This window comes from Carcharhinus amblyrhynchos, chromosome 13 (genome assembly GCF_965287045.1).
Source record: "Carcharhinus amblyrhynchos chromosome 13, sCarAmb.v2.hapA, whole genome shotgun sequence".
In the NCBI taxonomy this organism is placed as follows: domain Eukaryota; kingdom Metazoa; phylum Chordata; class Chondrichthyes; order Carcharhiniformes; family Carcharhinidae; genus Carcharhinus; species Carcharhinus amblyrhynchos.
In genome coordinates, this window is record NC_137336.1 from 15,001,518 (window position 1) to 15,019,928 (window position 18,411).

Below are 18,411 nucleotides of genomic sequence, written 5' to 3' on the forward strand. Positions count from 1 at the left end.
TGTTCAGGTTAGGTGGATTGGCCATACTAAATTGCCTTTTAGTGCCGGAGGATGAGCTAGGGTAAATACATGGGATTAAGAGGTTGGGGGATGGTGGGATTGTGGTAGGTGCAGACTCGAAGGGATGAATGGCCTCCTTCTACCCTGTAGGATTCTATCATTCTATGATCCTAGGCCTTGGCTCTCCAAATGGGGAAAACATCCACTCAGCACCTATTCTGCCAAACTCCTTAGGAATTCTATACGTTTCAATGTGATCACTTTTCATTCTTCTGACCTCCAGAAATATATAGTCCTGGTCTACCCAATCCCTCTTCATACAGCAACCCCCACTTCTCTGGATATAAAGCTAAAAATAAAATCTGAAAGAAGATAGAATTTGAGTTGGATGGCTTCATATATCAGGCACTTAAGAAAATTAAATGTATCATTTTAAACTCACAGGGTCCAGCAGAATATATTTTGTCTAGGAGGTGTTCATATTAGTGAGGCTTGAACTGCTCTCTACATTTTACAGAACAAGAGAAATCAAATAAGTACCCTGACAGCAAAGTGTTCATACGGTAATATTTGTTGCGAAACATAAAGATCTTTCTCAAGTTGGTTTTGTGTGCGACTATCTCCAAATGAAACGAACGATTGGTCTATGGTAAACATATTGAAACCCAATAGTTAAACAAACTGAATGGTCTCAGCTTTAGAAAAATCTGACTTACCGATTGTTGTGTGACTAACTTGGCCCCGTGCTGAGCGATGATCAGCTTGTCACTTCGAAAATTATGTAATTAGTCAACAGGCCCCTTTGAAAACACAAGCCAGGGCTTTCCAACATCAAGGAACTCATTTTCCACACAGCATACTGTGCATTCCTCATTCCATTTTACCGTGAGGTCCTTGTCATTGTTGAATTAACTCCCTCCATACAAATTTCCCTCAGCGATCTCATTCCAGTTAAAATAACGTTGGATAAAAATATTAATCCTTTTGTGGTAAATTACCCCTCAGGTTCTAATCATGTAGTTGTCATAATAATACTGTACACATTATTAAAGATGAAATTCAATTGGATTTCTTAAAGACAGTGCTCAGGCAATCAGAAATAACTATCTGTAAACAAAAGGCTACAGTCTCGCCAGCCTGGCACACTTTGTCCCAGCAGAAAGAAGAAATGCAATAGCAAATGGATTCTGGAGCAAATGGAGCCGGAGAGGAGGTCCCTTTGTGAAGTTTTTTTTTATTTTTAGCAGGTCTGGCTGCAAAGTGTTAAAATGGCAGACTCAAAATAAATAAATGACTTAATGAGATGGAAGTTACATCCGCTTGTCCAACGATAAGGAGACTGATCTCAAGTTCAGAAACATGAGCAGGCTTTATCATTCACAAGCAGAAGCTCAGGGAGAAGGAAACATTTGGCTGCCTGTATTGGAGTTTGCACATTCTCCCTGTATCTGCAGGGGTTTTCTCCCACACTCCAAAAATGTGCTGGATTGGCCATGTTAAATTGTCCCTTCGTGTCCAAAGATGTGTGAGTTGGGGGGATTAGCGGGATAGATGCATGGGGTTGTGGGGATAGGGCAAGAGTAGGACTGATTGGGATGCTCTGTGAGAAAGCTGGTGTAGACTTGAAGGGCTGAAATGTCTCCTTCTGCATTGTGGAGAATTCAATGATTCTTTGATCAGATTGCGTCCTGACCTACAAATGCTCGGATATCAAATAACTGTACAAAAAATACCTTCAAAAAGTACATGTTTTGAAATTGTTAATGTGGTTCATGTAAGGTATCACTTTGATCTCTCAACCAGAAGATTGCAGGGTCAAGTTCCCTTTTGTAGAGCTGGAACTATACAACTTAAACTGGAGTGAAGTTGTAGCATTGAGTGGGTGCTACATTGTTGGAGGTGCCTCTCTTTGGCTGAGATTTCTAACTGAGGATCTGTTTGGGTGGACCTAAAATACTACAAGGTATGATCTGAAGAAGCTTTTCCTCGCTCTGCTGTAACAAGAATTGCTCTCCCAATTAATAACCTGCAAAATGAGTTATTCATCCCATTTTGCAGGGTATTTCTGCGCACATAATGGCTGCCATGTTGCTTGCAAATACAGCACTTGTTAGATTTAATAGTAGTTATTCATGTGAGCAGGTTAGGTGAATTAGCCATGCCAAATTTTCCCTCAGTGTACCCGAACAGACACTGGAGTGTGGCAACTATAGTAACTGGACATACAGTTCACAGTAACTTCATTGCAATGTGAATGTAAGTCTACCAGTGACTAATAAATAAATTTTAACTTTTAGCAAGGGGAGAATATGCAAACTCCACACGGACAGTCACCCAAGCCAGGAATCGAACTTGGGTGCTGTGAGGTAGTAATGCCACTTTGCCATCATGCCGCCCATTTGCAACCCTTTGGTATGCTACACATTAGCCGTTATATGAGCCTTTACAGCTTAGAATGGGTGTTTGATATGGAAGGCATCCCAGTTGAGTTTGATTGTATCCACGTTTGACACCCATGTACATGCACGCACAGACATAGAGGGCGGTGTGTGTATGGGGAGAGGGTGGTCTGTTTCCATGGGGGAGGGATCCTTTGTCACCTTTGTGACATCTTTTTTCAGAGCGGGCACCCCAATCTTTCAGGCCCTGAAGTTGCTAGCAGGGCAAGTTTAACGGCATGGGCCCCACCCCTTCTATTTTTCTCAGTATTGAAAAGCTAGTGGGAAAAGGCAGCCGGTGGACTGACTTCCTCTCTTTCTCCTTGGGACCACACATCGAAAAAATAATCCTAAAATTCCGTCCAGTTTAGGAAAAGGGAGTTTTCAAGTTTTATTTATTAGTCACAGGTAGGGTTACATTAATGCTGCAATGAAGTTACTGTGAAACTCCTCTAGTCACCACAGACCGACACCTGTTTGAATCAATACACCTAACCAGCACATCTTTCAGAATGTGAGAGGAAACTGGGGCACCTGGAGAAAACCCACGCAGACACGGGGAGAATGTGCAAACTCCACACAGACAGTGACCCCTAGCTGGGTATCAAACCCAGGTCCCTGGCGCTGTGAAGCAGCAGTGCTAACCATTGTGCTACCATACTGCTCTAATCACTATGCTACCGTAACGCACTTGCTGAATTTTTCCTCCCTTCGTTCCTTGGGATGGATTAACCGACTTTCACAGCTCGTAGCTGAGGGCTACACTGCTACAGTCCACTGGATAAACTCACTGAGGCTCTAGAGCTGCTCAGGAGACAGTTTAAAAATAAGGTGGAGATGCTGGTGTTGGACTGGGATGGGCACAGTAAGAGGTTTCACAACACCAGGTTAAAGTCCAACAGGTTTATTTGGAATCACGAGTTTTTGGAATGCTGCTCCTTCATCGGAGCAGCTCTCCAAAAGCCCGTGATTTCAAATAAACATGTTGGATTTTAACCTAGTTTTGAAATAAATATTAAAGTTCACTTTATCCTGTTTCCCATCTGTTGAAGAGAACACATGGTCCTGAAAATCCAAATCAATGGTAAGTATTTGGCTAGAACGGGGAAAGGTTTTATATACCGCTATGAGCCGTTTTCCTTCCATATTTTTGGACCAAAGTCACAAACCACTTTTATCTCCAAATTCCCGAGCAAGTTAATTAAAAAGGATGTGGTCAGCAGATTAAGGAGTTTATTTTGGAGGAAGTGCATTGCAATGCTCACACTGAGACTAGAATGGTGCACAGTAACAGAACCACGTTCTGCATTTTTATTTCAACCAATCCTTCACCTAAACCGAATTTTAAAATGAAAAACTTGTTGAAAGAATCAAGCCTGGTGCTAGGATCACAGGATCACACCAATCATATTGCTTTGTCTTATCCACATCACAACACTGGAACGACCTTTCAAATGAAAGTTAACATCCCTGCTCAAGTCAAAATAATTCAAATTCATTCCACAGAAGCAACCCTGACTTCTGTTCTTCTCTCTCTGCAATTCCATCGAAGGCCCGCTTAACCATGCTTTTATCTGCAGCTGTTAATAATTCAGTTTAACAACCCCGTGTACGACAGCAGAGAACAGAAGCATTTTACAAAGGAAATGGTTCGAGTTTTGCCATTTGCCTTTTTACCCTTTCAGAGGAGAGAGTCAAATTCACACCTGTTCTAAGCTGACTGCCGATTCAGGGATTGGCTTCATAATCACACAGGGGACACGGGCAATTATTCCCCGCCCAGAGCGTTTCAACCACTTAACAAGCGTTATCAGTTCTTTTTGGAATTTTGTCGAGCGCCTGACAATTATAGAACAACATTGAACTGCGTACTTGCCTTGTTTGCCCATGTCCTGGAAACATCCAAAAGTAGGAAGTAATCTGAAACGATTATAAGGGAGGGACAAAAGAGTCAAGCATGTTGGGAGTTAATTTAGCTGCAAGCAGCCTATTGTGAAAAGAATGACTTCAATATGTCTTTTCTTTTGTCATAATCATTGAACCTGACAGCACAGAAGCAAAATATTTGGCCTATCGTGATGAATTTTGCCTCTGAAGTGATGCCAGTAGCATCTTGCCAGTAGCTCGGCCTGTGCCGAGGGGTTTGCCATGGCCAGGTCGGGGCGCATTGAAGCCTGGGCCGTTGCAGTGTCCACCAGGCACAGTGCGCCTGCCTGGCACTCAGCAATGGTGAAGAGCACTGTGGACCTGCCTCTCACCAAGACTCACCTTGCCCTTCTTTTGAGAGAAAAGGGAACAGGTTGCCAATGCCCATTCCTACATCTCTCATGCCTTCGCTAACCGTTTTAGCCTTTCCTTTTTTCAAGCTGGTGGCAGACACTTTTCACAGCAAATTTGCATCTTGTTTGCGTGATATTCATGTACAGCATTGCCCAGCGATCAACTGAGAAAACTCAATTTTTATTTCCTTTGGTCCCTCTCAGAGCAACTTCTGAGATATATAAAACTGATTAGGATTTGTCCAATCTTTAATAGTTTCATTCCCAGTTCTCTTGGCATCTTCTTCATCTTCCCCCCAAATTCATCTCCTGCTCTCTTGACCCTACTTCCACTAAACCGTTGCCCAACTTGTCTTTATGAATTCTACCATTTTTTGCACTTTTCCCATTATTTCCAAATGCCAGCATTAGCTCCTTCCCAGAAAGGATGTATATTTTAAGAAGAAATTAGATATAGCTTTTGGAGCTAACGGGATCAAGGGATTTGGAGGGTGAAGGTAGGATCAGAATATAGATTTTGATGATTAGCCATGATCAAAATGAATGGTGGAGCAAACTCGAAGGGCCAAATGGCCTACTCCTCCTTCTATATTCCATGTCTCTATGTAAACTCATCTTTTACCACACTGTCCTGACTAATTAGCATTCATCTCTTTCCTGCCTTCAGTTCATCTGCAGCTGAAACTTTCATCCAGTCCTTTGTCCTCTGGATTTTATCAGTCCAGTTCTGACTTTGTTAGCTTCTCAAACTTGCATTAACTTGACCTGACCCAAATGCCTGCATGATGGCCAAAGCCTAGGAAAACAATATTTAGTACACATCACCATTTAGAGGCAGCAGGATAATGAGTCATAGAATCATAGAATCCCTACAGTGTAGAAGGAGGCCATTCAGCCTATTGAATCTGCACTGACAACAATCCCATCCAGGCCCTATCCTTGTAATCCCATATATTTACCCTGTTAATCCCCTGACACTAAGGGGCAATTTACCATGGCCAATCCACCTAACCCACACATCTTTGGACTGTGGGAGGAAATCCATGCAGACACCCCGGAGGAAGTCCATGCAGACATGGGGGGAAAGTGCAAACTCCACACAGCCAGTCACCAAAGCCGGAATTGAATCTGGGTCTCTGGCGCTGTGAGGCTAATCACTGGGCCACCACCAACTCCTGAATATAAAAACGCTTACTTTAAAATATTGTTCAGGAATATAACTTGCGCAATAAGTGACTTTGTGGGGATGTGTGGCAGAGAGAATTCCATTCTCGAAACGTCAGCTCTTTTCTCTCCTTACAGATGCTGCCAGACCTGCTGAGGTTTTCCAGCACTTTCTCTTTTGGTTTCAGATTCTGGCATCCGCAGTAATTTGCTTTTATTCCATTCTCTCTATTTTTCTTATTCCATTCTCTGATTAGCTGATGGGTGGCTATTTTTTACTCAAGATTTTTGTTAGTACAGAGCACTGACCACTAGGTGACAGTGTTTCTCACTAAAACTCCTCTTAAAACCATTTCCAGGAAATAGTAACTGGTTACTTTGCAGCAAGTTATTTCACTTTCCTTATTTTCTCTCATTCTTCAATGCCCACGGGCATTGGTCCTTACCTAGTTTCATGAGCTGCTGCCCATTCACCATGAAGATCCTTGGGCAGCAGGTAGGATCATATTGTTTGATCCTGAACTCACGACCACATGAGCCTACAGTGTGTAATAATTACTGCGACTCACTAGGTATTGATAGGTGAGAGAGGGTGAGGAGTGAATTTTAGTATCTCTGGTGTATGCAGTGTGCACCCTTCATGACGTACCAATGGATATCTTTAAAGCATTGATTTCTCCAGCCACTTGCTGCTCTGTGGCGAGTGTTTGTATTGTCATTGATGCAGATGGATTCTCTTATGTATTCGTGGTATGTGGGTGTCACTGGCTAGCTCAGCATTTTTTTGCTCCATCTCTAATTGCCCTTGAGAAGATGGTGAGCCCCCTGTGGTGCGTGCACACCCAGACTGCTGTTAGGAAGAGAACTCTAGGATTTTGACCAGCCAGAGTGATGGAACGACAATAAGGTTCCAAGTCAGGATGCTGTGTGCCTTGAAAGGGAACTTGCAGGTGGTCCATCGCCTGTGAGGTGATACAGCTCGCACATTTGGTAGGTGAGTTGCTGCAATGCATCTTGTAGTTTAAAGTTTATTTATTAGTCACAAGTAGACTTACATTAACACTGCAATGAAGTTACTGCGAAAATCCCCTTGTTGCCACACTCTGGTGTCTGTTCAGGCAACTGAGGAAGAATTTACCGTAGCCAATATATCTAACCAGCTCATCTTTGGACTGTGTGAAACTGGAGCACCTGGAGGAAACCCACACAGACACGGGGAGAACATGCAGACTCCACGCAGACAGTGACCCATGCCGGAAATCGAACTTGGGTCCCTGGTGCTATGAGGCAGCAGTGCTAACCACTGTGCCACCGGATCACCAGATGGTACACAATGCTCTCACGATGCTTCGAGTGTATGTTTAAGGTGGTGGATGGGGCGCCAATCAAACAGATTGTGGTATGTCCAGTTTCTTGAATGTTGGAGCTGCATTTATTAAGGTAAATGGAGAATATGACAATCATATAGCAATTTCTAATACTTTTGTTATCTGTTTATCCACATCTAGGATGGAATATTCCAAAACTTTACAAACCAACAAATGCTGAATTTTTTTCGTATCTTCATCAGTCCTAAATGACCTCTTATTCTGAGAGTGTGCCCCTCTATTTTAAACCATTACCACCAACCCCTTCCCCTTGTCCCTCCCCAGCCAGGGGAAACAATCTCTCACAGTTATGTGCTTGTTAAGTCCCTTTGAAATCTTTTACCTTTCAATGAAGCTGCCTCCCATTCCTTTATTATTTGTGTAACTGAGAGATTTCTTTTGGTTGGTGTGTTCAAGATTCTTTAAAATTTGTTCTTGGGTTGGGAGAATCGCTGGCAAGGGAAGTATTTATTTCCCATCCTCACAGCCACCTTCTTAATCCACTGTAGTCCATGTGGGATAGTTATGCTCACAATGCTATGGAACATAGAACATAGAACATTACAGCGCAGTACAGACCCTTTGGCCCTCGATGTTGCGCTGACCAGTGGAACCAATCTAATGACCCTCTAACCTAAACTATTCCAATATTATCCATATGCCTATCCACTGACCATTTGAATGCCCTTAAAGTTGGCGAGTCCACAACTGCTGCAGGCAGGGCATTCCACAACCTTACTACCCTCTGAGTAAAGAACCTACCTCTGACATCCGTCCTATAATTACCACCCCTTAATTTAAAGCTATATCCCCTTGTGTTAGCCATCACCATCCGAGGTAAAAGGCTCTCATTGTCCACCCTATCCAATCCTTTGATCATCTTGTATGCCTCAATTAAGTCACCTCGTAGCCTTCTTCCCTCTAATGAAAATAACCTCAAGTCCCTCAGCCTTTCCTCATAAGACCTTCCCACCATACCAGGCAACATCCTGGTAAATCTCGTCTGCACCCTTTCCAAAGCCTCCACATCTTTCTTATAATGCGGCGACCAGAACTGTACTCAATACTCCAAGTGCGGTCGCACCAGAGTTTTGTACAGTTGTAACATGACCTCACGGCTCCGAAATTCAATCCCTCTACCAATAAAAGCTAACACACCGTACGCCTTCTTAACAACCTTATCAACCTGGGTGCCAACTTTCAAGAAACTATGCACATGTACCCTGAGATCTCTCTGCTCATCAACACTACTAAGAGTCCTTCCATTAGCCCTATATTCTGTACTCCTGTTACTCTTACCAAAGTGAATCACCTCACACTTTTCCGTATGAAACTCCATCTGCCACCTGTCGGCCCAGCTCAGCAGCTTATCTATGTCCCTCTGCAAACTGTAACATCCATCCTCACTGTCTACAACTCCTCCAACTTTGGTGTCGTCAGCAAATTTACAAATCCAGCCTTCTACACCGTCATCTAGGTCATTTATAAAAATGACAAACAGCAGTGGCCCCAAAACAGATCCTTGAGGTACACCACTTGTAACTGAACTCCAGGTTGAATATTTCCCATCAACCACCACCCTCTGTCTTCTATCAGCAGGCCAATTCCTGATCCAAACTGCTTTGGGAATAAGGCTCTGGGGTGGAGCTCCAGAAATTCAGTGACAGTGTAGGACTGACAATATAGTTGCAAGTTCAAATGTGTGTGGCTTTGTTGGGAATTTGCAGGAGGTGATTTTCTCATGCATCTGCTGCTATTATTCTAAGAAGTGCAGAAGCAGGCCAAATGGCCCATTGAGTATGTACCGATTCTTCAACAGAGCATCTCGCCCAGGCCCTATCTCCGTAACCCCATGTTTTCACCCCGCTGATCTAGTAATTGGGATACATTTGGGATACTAAGCGACAATTTAGTGCGGCCAGTCCACCTAACATCATTAACACTCTATACAATTGCAGCAAAGCATCCTTATCTCTATACTCAAACCCTCTTGCTATGAAGACTAATGTACCATTTGCCTTTTTTACTGCCTGCTGTACCTGAGTGCTTACTTTTGGCAACTGATGCACGAGAATTCCAAGATCTTGTTGAGTATCCGCCTCCCTCAATTTACACCCATTCAAGTAATAAGCTGTCTTCCTATTATTGCTGCCAAAATGGATAACCTCACATTTATCCACACTATACTGCATCTGTCCTACAGATGCCCATACACTCAACCTGTCCAAATCATGCTGAAGCATCTCCTCACAGCTCACCCTCCCACCCAACTTTGTATCATCTGCAAATTTGGAGATAATACATTCAGTTCCCTCTTCCAGATCATTAACAGATAATGTGAACAACTGGGTTCCCAGCACAAATCCCTGCGGAACCTCACTAGTCACTGACTGCCAATCAGAAAAACTTGCATTTATGCCAACTCTTTGCTTCCTATCTGCTAACCAGCTTTCTATCCATCTCAGGACATTACATGCAATCCCATGTGCTTTAACTTTACATAGTACTCTGTTATGTGAGATGTTGCTGAAAGCCTTCTGAAAATCTAAATGAATCACATCCACTGGTTCTCCTCGCTCAACTCTACATCCTCAAAAAATTTCAATAGAGTCATCAAGCATGATTTCCCTTTTGTACATCCATGCTGACTTTGTCTGATTATACCACTGCCTTCCAAATGCCGAATTATGAAATCCTTGATAATAGTAACTTCCCCAGTAACAGTGTTAGGTTCACTGGTCTATAGTTCCCTGTTTTCTCTCCACCTCCCTTTTTGAATAGCAGGCTTACATTAGCTACCCTGTGGGAACTATTCGAGAGTCCAAAGAATTTTGGAAAATAACCACCAATCGATCTACTATTTCCAGAGCCACTTCCTTAAGTATTCTGGGATGAAGATTAGCAGGACCTGGGGATTTATCCATCTTCAATCTCATCAATTTCCCCAAAACAATTTCTCTACTAATGCTGATTTCCTTCTGCTCCTCACTAAATTATGTTTCTCTCAGCGCTTCTCGTACATTATCATATCTTCTTTTCCTCCATTAACTTGGCAAATGGAATGTAGATATGTAAATCATAAAATCATAGAACGCTACAGTGCAGATAGAGGCCCTTTGGCCCATCGAGACTGCACTGACCACAATCCCACCTAGGCCCCTACCCCCATATCCCTACGTATTTTACCAACTAATCCCTCTAACCTACACATCTCAGGACACTAAGGGGCAATTTTATCATGGCCAATCGACCTAACTCGCACATCTTTGGATTGTGGGAGGAAACCGGAGCACCCAGAGGAAACCCATGCAGACACAAGGAGAATGTGCAAACTCCACACAGACAGTGACTTGAGCCAGGAATCGAACCCAGGTCGCTGGAGCTGTGAAGCAGCAGTGCTAACCACTGTGCTACCGTGCCACACTTTGGTAAGAAGAATGAAGCAGCCAAATATTATTTAACTGGAGAAAGACTGCAGAAAGCTGCAGCACAAAGTGATTTGAGGGTCCTCGTGCTTAAATCACAAAAAGCTAGCATGCAAGTGCAGCAGGTAATAATGGGGAAGGCAAATAATATGTTGGCATTTATTTCAAAGGGAATGGAATATAAAAATACAGAAGTCTTGCTGGAGCTATACAAGGCACTAGTTAGATTGCACCTGGAGGATTGCGCACAGTTTTGGTCCCCTTATCTAATGCAAAGATAGATTAGCATTGGAGACAGTTCAGAGAACGTTCACTAGGTTGATTCGGGCTGTGGAGGGATTTTCTTATGAGGAGAGGTTGAGTGTATTGAGCCTGTACGCAATGGAGTTTAGAAGAATAGGAGATGACCTTATCGAGGCATATATGATTCTCAGCAGGCTTGACAGGATAGATGCTTAATAGTTGCTTCCCCTCGAAGGACAGTCTAGAGGACATAATCTCAGACTAAAGATTCACTCATTTAAGACAGAGATGAGGAGGAATTTCTTCTCTCGGGGGCAGTGAATCGGTAGAATTCTTCATGACAGAAGCTGTAGAGGTTGGGTCGTTAAGTACGTTCAAGGCTGAGATGGACAGATTTTTAATCAGTAACGGAATCAATTGGAGTTCAGGATTATCATATCAGATCAGTCATGATCCCACTAAATGGCGGAGGAGATTTGATGGGCCGAATGGCCTATTTCTGCTCCTACATCTTATGATCTTATAATTAAAATAATTATCAGTACTGAAAATGAGGTAGCTTCATTAAAAAGAGGAGTTTATATAAAGTAGCAATACCCACAGCTGCCAAAGATGATATAATTCAGTTCAGTGGACTGTAAGATAGAAGGGGTTGAACCTTTAGGTCAATGCTTCTCAGTTTGCTGAAGCTCTGGAATGTCCATCAGATAGCTAAAACACTCAGAGATTCAAGGTCATGCTTCACTTTAGACTTTTGATGAATATTCTAAGATATTTTAATCTGTTACACAGCGAGTCCTTTTTAATACTGGACTCTATATTAGAACTGTGATTATGTTTTCCATCTTTCTAGAATCTTTAATGTGCTAATCTACTTGAAGTGTATGGCAAGTTAACGTTCTTTAATAAATTTGTAAATATGTCAGTAAAATATAACATCTCACATAGCTGCAGCTTTAAGAACTCCCTATCTTGTACACTCTAAATTGAGGAAGTACATTTTTTTGAAGCGGGGCTCACCTGGACCCTTATAATATTCAGTAATGATAACCTCCCTGATAATTGGTAAAACTGCTTCCAAGGAGGAAGTAATAGCTCTTGAGTATTATCTTCCGTGGGTGTGGGGTCATTGCTCGGAACCAAAAGAACTGTGTGCAGGAAGTGGTTATTTTCAACTCAAATGAAGGTAATTGTTAAGGGGTGGCTCCTGATCTGGGATGACTCCAAAAAGGAGTTAAGGTTATAAACCACTTCACACGCACCTGTGGGTGTGAATGTTACTTAGTGCTTCTGAGCACAAGCCTGGAACTTGTGAGGATCCTGGTGCACATGGCCATGGAAAGCCTTTGGTTTCTGAGGTGTTGGAACCTGCTGAACAAGGTGCAATCATCAGCAAACATCCTCACTTTTGACCTTATGGCGGAGATAGTCATTCATGAAGCCACTGAAGATGTTTGGAACTAGGACAATGTCATGAGGAATTCATGAAGTGATGTCCAGGGGTTGAGTTGATTGATGTCCAATAACAACCATCTTCTCTTGCACTGAGTATGACCGCAGCCAATGGAGAGCTTCTTCGATGCATCTCACTGACTCCAGTTTGGACTCCTTGATGCCACACTCATTCAAATGCTACTTCGACGGCAAGGACAGTCACTCTCACCTCATCTCTGAATTCTGTTCGTTTATCCATGTTTGCACTCAGGCTTTAATGAAGTCTGGAGCTGTGTGGCCCTGGTGGAACCCAACCTGGCCTTTTGCAAGCAGATTATTGCTCAGTGATGTCTTGGTAGCTCTGTCATCTATACATTACTGGTGATTGAGTGTAGAATGATGGGTCAGTAATTAGCCTGACTGGATCTGTCCTGCATTTTCTGGACAGGATATATCCTGGCGAGTTTCCACATTATTGGGTGGATGCATTAGTAGCTGTACTGGAACAATTTATCTCAGAGCACATCTAGTTCTGGAGCACAAAGCCTTCAGTTCCACAGGCAGGGTGCCGTTAGAGTCCATTACCTTTGCTGTATGCAGGCCCTCGAGCTGTTTCTTGATATCATGCGGAACGGATCGACTTGGCTGAAAACTGACATCTATGATGCTGTGACCTTCAGGTGGAGGCTGACGTGGATCATTCCCTTGGCACTCCCAATTACAAATACTTGTAGCCTAGCATTTTGCGGTGACATTCTGGGACTCTGTGAATTTATAACCCTTATGAACTTATGACTCCCTGATCATTGAGCGTGGCAACTGTTGGAGCTTGCTCTTCTGGTTAGTTGTTTAAACGTCCACCACCATTCACAACTCAATGAGTCAGATCTGCAGAGCTTAGATCTGATCCCTTGGTTGTGGGGATCACTTAGTTCTGTCTACATTACACTGCTTCTATTATTTAACATACAGGTAGTCCTGTATTCTAGCTTCACCAGGTTGACAGTTCATTCATAGCACTACCTGTTACTTCTGGCACGCTTACCTATGCTCCTCGCTGAATTAGTGTCGGTCTTTTAGTTTGATAGTAATGGTTGAAACAAGAACGTGCCAAGTCATGAGGTTACAAATTGTGGTTGAGTACAATTTGCTGCTACTGATGGTCTACAGTGCCTCGTGGACGGACAATTTACAACTGTCCGAACTGTTCTGAATCTATCCCATTTAGCAGAGTGGATACGATATTGGGTGTACTCTGTGAAGATCATAATTCATCTGCATGAGGATTTTGTGGTGGTCACTCCTACATATGTTATCATGGACAGATATATCTGTGATAGGTAGATTAGAGAGGAGGTGGTCAAGTATGTTTTTCTTTATGTTGGTCCTCTCACCAGCTAGTGCAGGAACAGGTTGGCACTCATATCTTTCAGAACTTGGCTCTGTGAGGAATGGTGTTTCCGAGCCATTCTTCATGATAGATATTGAAGTCTCTCACATCCTGTGCCCTCGCTGCCTTCAGTGCTTCTTCCAGTTGGTGTTTGATATGGAGGATTACTGACTCATTAGCTGAGGTAGTGCGGTGGATGGCAATCAGCAGGAGGTTCCCTTGCCTGTGTTTGACCTGATGCCATGAGACTTTGTGGAGTCCAGAGTAAATGTTGAGGACACCCAGCACCATTCCTTCTTCACTGTCCTCAACAAATATGTGCTGCCATGCCTGGTGGGTCTGTTCTGCTGGCGAGACAGGACATATCCAGGGATGGTGATGGAGGAATCTGGGACACTGTAAGATATGATTCGGTGACTATGACTGTCAGGCTATTTGCTTGGCTTGACAATGAGAAACTCTCCCAACTTAGGCATCCCAGATGCCAGTGAGGAGCCTATCTACAAGATACAACCTCCAGGGGGTGCCCCTTTAGCGTTTCTGGTGCTTAGGCTGATGTCAATTGGTCAGCCCAGTCCTTTCTCTTTCCGGATTTTTCCCTACAGCTGTTTGATATAACTGAGAGGCTCCTTGGCATTTGAGGACAGCTAAAAGTCAGTTACATTATATATCTTATTGCTGCTCTTTTACCATGAGAATTGTAGTGTACTAATTGGCTTAACAAAAATGTTACTAGCTCTCCCATGCCTCAGCAGATAAAGGCGGCAGTACCATGTCATATTCTGAATAACACAGTCAAGAAGGTTGCCAAATTAGGCTTCTGGCCTTTGTCAGGGTGACATTAAAGATGTTGCATTTAGGATAAAATAAAGCAAGTTTCTTTATTCTGATAACTGTCCAATGAGCATGACTGGAAAGTATGGTGTATTCATTCCAATGTGAGGCCTGTAACTCTGCATAATCATGAAGCCTGACAACATTCCCAAACTAGCCTCATGTACAAAGACAGGCCACCCTTGTGAAGCGCAGAGTATCAGCTGACAGTTGTTGAGTGCTCTCCAGTGTGAAACACTGGGAGCGATTTTGACTTTGGTTCTAGGTCCTACTTGGCACTAACAGTAGCTGTCATATAGAAATACTGTTGCCACGAGAGCAGGCCAGAGACTAGGAATTCTGTGGCAAGTTACTCACCTCCTGACTCCCCAGATTCTGCCCACCATTTATAAGCCATAAGTCAGGAATGTGATGGAATACACTCAATTTGCCTGGATGAGTAGAGCTCTCCCCATAATGCCCAAGAAGTTTGACACCATCCAAGACAAAGCAGCCCACTTGTTTGACACCCCATTCACCACCACAAACAGCCACTCCTTCCACTGATGCACAGTGACAGAATTGTGTACAATCTATAAGATGCACTACAGCAATTTGTCAAGGCTCCATCGACACTACCTTTCAAAACTGCAAACTCTATCACTCAGTAAAACAGGGGGATCAGGGCATTGGAAAACCTCACCTACGAATTTTCTTCCAAGTTACTTACCATCTGACTTGGAACAATAATGCTGTTCATTATGTTGTTCAGTTTCAGGTTGGTGAATTCTGACACCATTCTGAAGTAAGATTATTTATTATTGCCTCTCTCTTCTGAAACCTTTGGAGTGCCCTGGTCACTTTGGCATCTATGCACCTTTGACACCTCGAAGCCGTCAAAATTATTGCAGCACTCTATTCCACAATTGGGATGTTAAAATCCACTTTTAACATATTCTTATAGAAATGACTTACCAGGATTTCTTAGGAAAACCCCTTGCTTTCCCTCATACTCCACAGCCTCTATGAAACCCCTTGAAGTGCTTTGATAGTCAGTTTCACTGGGGAGTAAGTACCTTTTAACATTGGAAGATTCACATTTGGCCTCTGTACCATTTGAAATGGTTTGATTGACAGGAATGGATGACTTACTTGCCCATGAGCAAAGAGCCTTGTTTGTTTCTCTTTCCCTTCATGTCTGAATGAATCTCGGGTGTTTTGTAAATATTGTGGTTGGAAAAGAGGAAGCTAAACCTCATAGAATAGCCAACCCAACCACAATGTTTATAAACATTCAGTCTTTGATTGACAGATTATGAGGAGAAAGCTGGGAAGGGGGGGGGTGCCTTGAGGGGTCCTGGGGGGCGGGGGGCTGTGGAGGGGCCTGAGGGGGACCCTTCCTTTGCAACCTGGCAGCAGCAGAGGAACACACGGACATATCAGTTACTTTCTGGCCAGCCCCTCCTCTCCCATCACGTTTGTCAGGACATGCACTAAAGCCTAGGCTTTCTGCTGGGGAGGCGGGTGCATCACAGGAGGCTGCTGAATTGGGTTTTTAATTGCATGTTTATGAGGGTTTTTAAATATTTATGATTGGGGCTGGCGGGGCGGGCCGGGAGCATTGTGAAGGGTTTACCGCCTGCCGGTTATCCTGTTTTAGGCCCGACGCCTGATTCAACAGGCCTTCGGGATTCCCACCAGGGCCTAGCAGGCCCGGTGAATCCCGGCCAACATTACCTCCACCATCTTCAAGAAAAGCAGGAGAAAGCTGAAGTAAAAATAAACTGAATTTTAAAACAGGAAATTAAACTTTTCATAAATAAACTACAGAAGGAAAGCATCTTTGCACCTTTATATTCAAGCAAAGCCTCTTCAATTTTGGATAGCAAGGAGAATTTTGACACTGCCCAGTTACAACCTTCAAAAAAATGGCACATTTTTTTCTCACGCAGACCAAAATATTTAGGTGATTTGCGGTCAGTCCGACTATAACCCTTCTGTTCAAAATGGACTTTAGCTCTGAATTTTGTGGTCTATCACCTCAAACCTGCACTGTTCTGTAACGGGGATTGTTCTAACACTGAAAATGTAAGATTGTCTGGAAAAATATCGGCTGTAAAATTAGCGAAGGAATCCTTTCGACATTCAGGTTCCCAGGGATTTTGAACAGGCCCCGAATGGTTAACTTATAGATCACTGGTGTGAACAGCAAATGCACATATTGGAATGGAGTGATAGCTCATACAGGGAAAAAAAAATCGACTGCGGCAATGTGGCTTTTATCTCACATAAATAAAAAATTCAAAGTGTCATGCAAAGAGTCGGTTTAATCTGCTGATTGCTGAAATTTAATCTATGTTGGCCTGCAAAAGAAATTGTTATTCTGGCACCCCTCGGGGCTCCTATGGTCCTGGTGCCGCCCAAGACTTGTTTATTAAAGTGCTTTTCTTACCTTTCTAGGAAGCCGGGGATAATGGGAATGTGCTGGGAAGCGCTTTTAGCAGAGTCAGAGGCCCCACGAAGCTCTGCGTACAAGAGCCGTCTGTGTGAATGTGGGTTGAGGCTTCCCTGCCAGTGCTGATACCCAGTCAGTGTTCTAATCCTTCAGCTGACTGTCCCTGTGAGACTGTGAGGTTAGGGCTGGATGACCCAATGTTGCAAACAACAGACACGTGAACAGCCAGCAAATCCTTTTTAACCTCTCTGCTCCCATTGCGTCTTGATCAGTCACTCTTTGGTACGACAGGAAATGTTGGTGGTTACAGCAACGAGACCCCCTCCCCCTGTGGTGGCACGTTTAGGAAAAGGGAGTCTGGGTTTTTGAAAGCAGCTTGAATTTTGTTATCATTCTCAGTCAATCCGCTCTTTTGTTCCCAGGAAACATGTTGAATCCCAAAGCTCTAATTTCCTTCCTATTTGCACCTAAACATGTGGACTAAAAGATCGCAGAATTTGAGCGAGAATTAAAATACTCCCAAATAAACGGCACGGTGGCACAGTGGTTAGCACTGCTGCCCCACAGTTCGATTCCCAACTTGGGTCACCGTCCGTGTGGAGTTTGCACATTCTCCCCGTGTCTGTGCGGGTTCCTCCCACAGTCCAAAGATAGGCAGGTTAAGTGGATTGGCCATGCTAAATTGCCCCTTAGTATCCCAAGATATGTAGGTTAGAGGGATTAGTGAGGTAAGTATGTGGGGTTATGTGGATAGGGCCTGGGTGGGATTGTTGTCAATGCAGACTTGATGGGCTGAATGGCCTCCTCCTGCACTGTAGGATTTCTATTGACCTCTTCAGCTGAGTTCCCTTCCACTTCGGCCTGCCAATGATTCCCAGGAAGCCTTGTATGCTACTTCCGTGAAATTGTGCTTGTTTAGATATTCTCTTCAAATTACAAGCTGATTTTCCTGCGTGGCAGACAACAAATCATTTTCCACATGCTTCCTTGCAATTTTATTTAACTTCCCAGCAAAAATGTATCCTCACTGAGACCAGTTCAGTATTTCTTTTTCTGCATTTTAATGACACAGCATAAATCACATCAGTAAAAAACTTACTGATTTCAGGCTCTGATCCTTTTAGATAAAAGGAGAAAAAAAAGACTTGCATTTATACAGCGCTTTCTGTGACCACTCCACTCATCCAATGAAATGCAGCAGCCAATTTACTTCCACTTACAAACGACAGCACAATAATAACCAGATCTGTTTCTGTGACGTTGATTGAGAGATAAATATCGACCAGGACGCTGGGGAGAACTTCCCTGCTCTTCTTTGGAATAATGCCTGTGGGATCTTTTACACCCATGTGAGTAGACAAAAGTGTCTCAGGTTAACATTTCCTCCAAAAGATGATACTTCC

General features: G+C 43.3%; 1 protein-coding gene across 2 annotated transcripts in view; it reads right to left on the reverse strand.

The window, feature by feature from the left end:
* The window catches only part of LOC145351461 (fibroblast growth factor 1-like), a 35,860-nt gene extending 18,722 nt beyond the window's left edge, over nt 1-17,138 (reverse strand). Inside the window, exon 1 of one of the 2 annotated variants that reach the window (XM_080201053.1) lies at nt 17,006-17,138. The gene's annotated coding sequence lies outside the window, so the exon portion shown is untranslated. Of the gene's footprint in view, nt 1-716; nt 798-17,005 lie in introns of those variants that run through there. The other variant, XM_080201052.1, reaches the window with a different exon arrangement.
* Nucleotides 17,139-18,411: the final 1,273 nt, after the last annotated feature.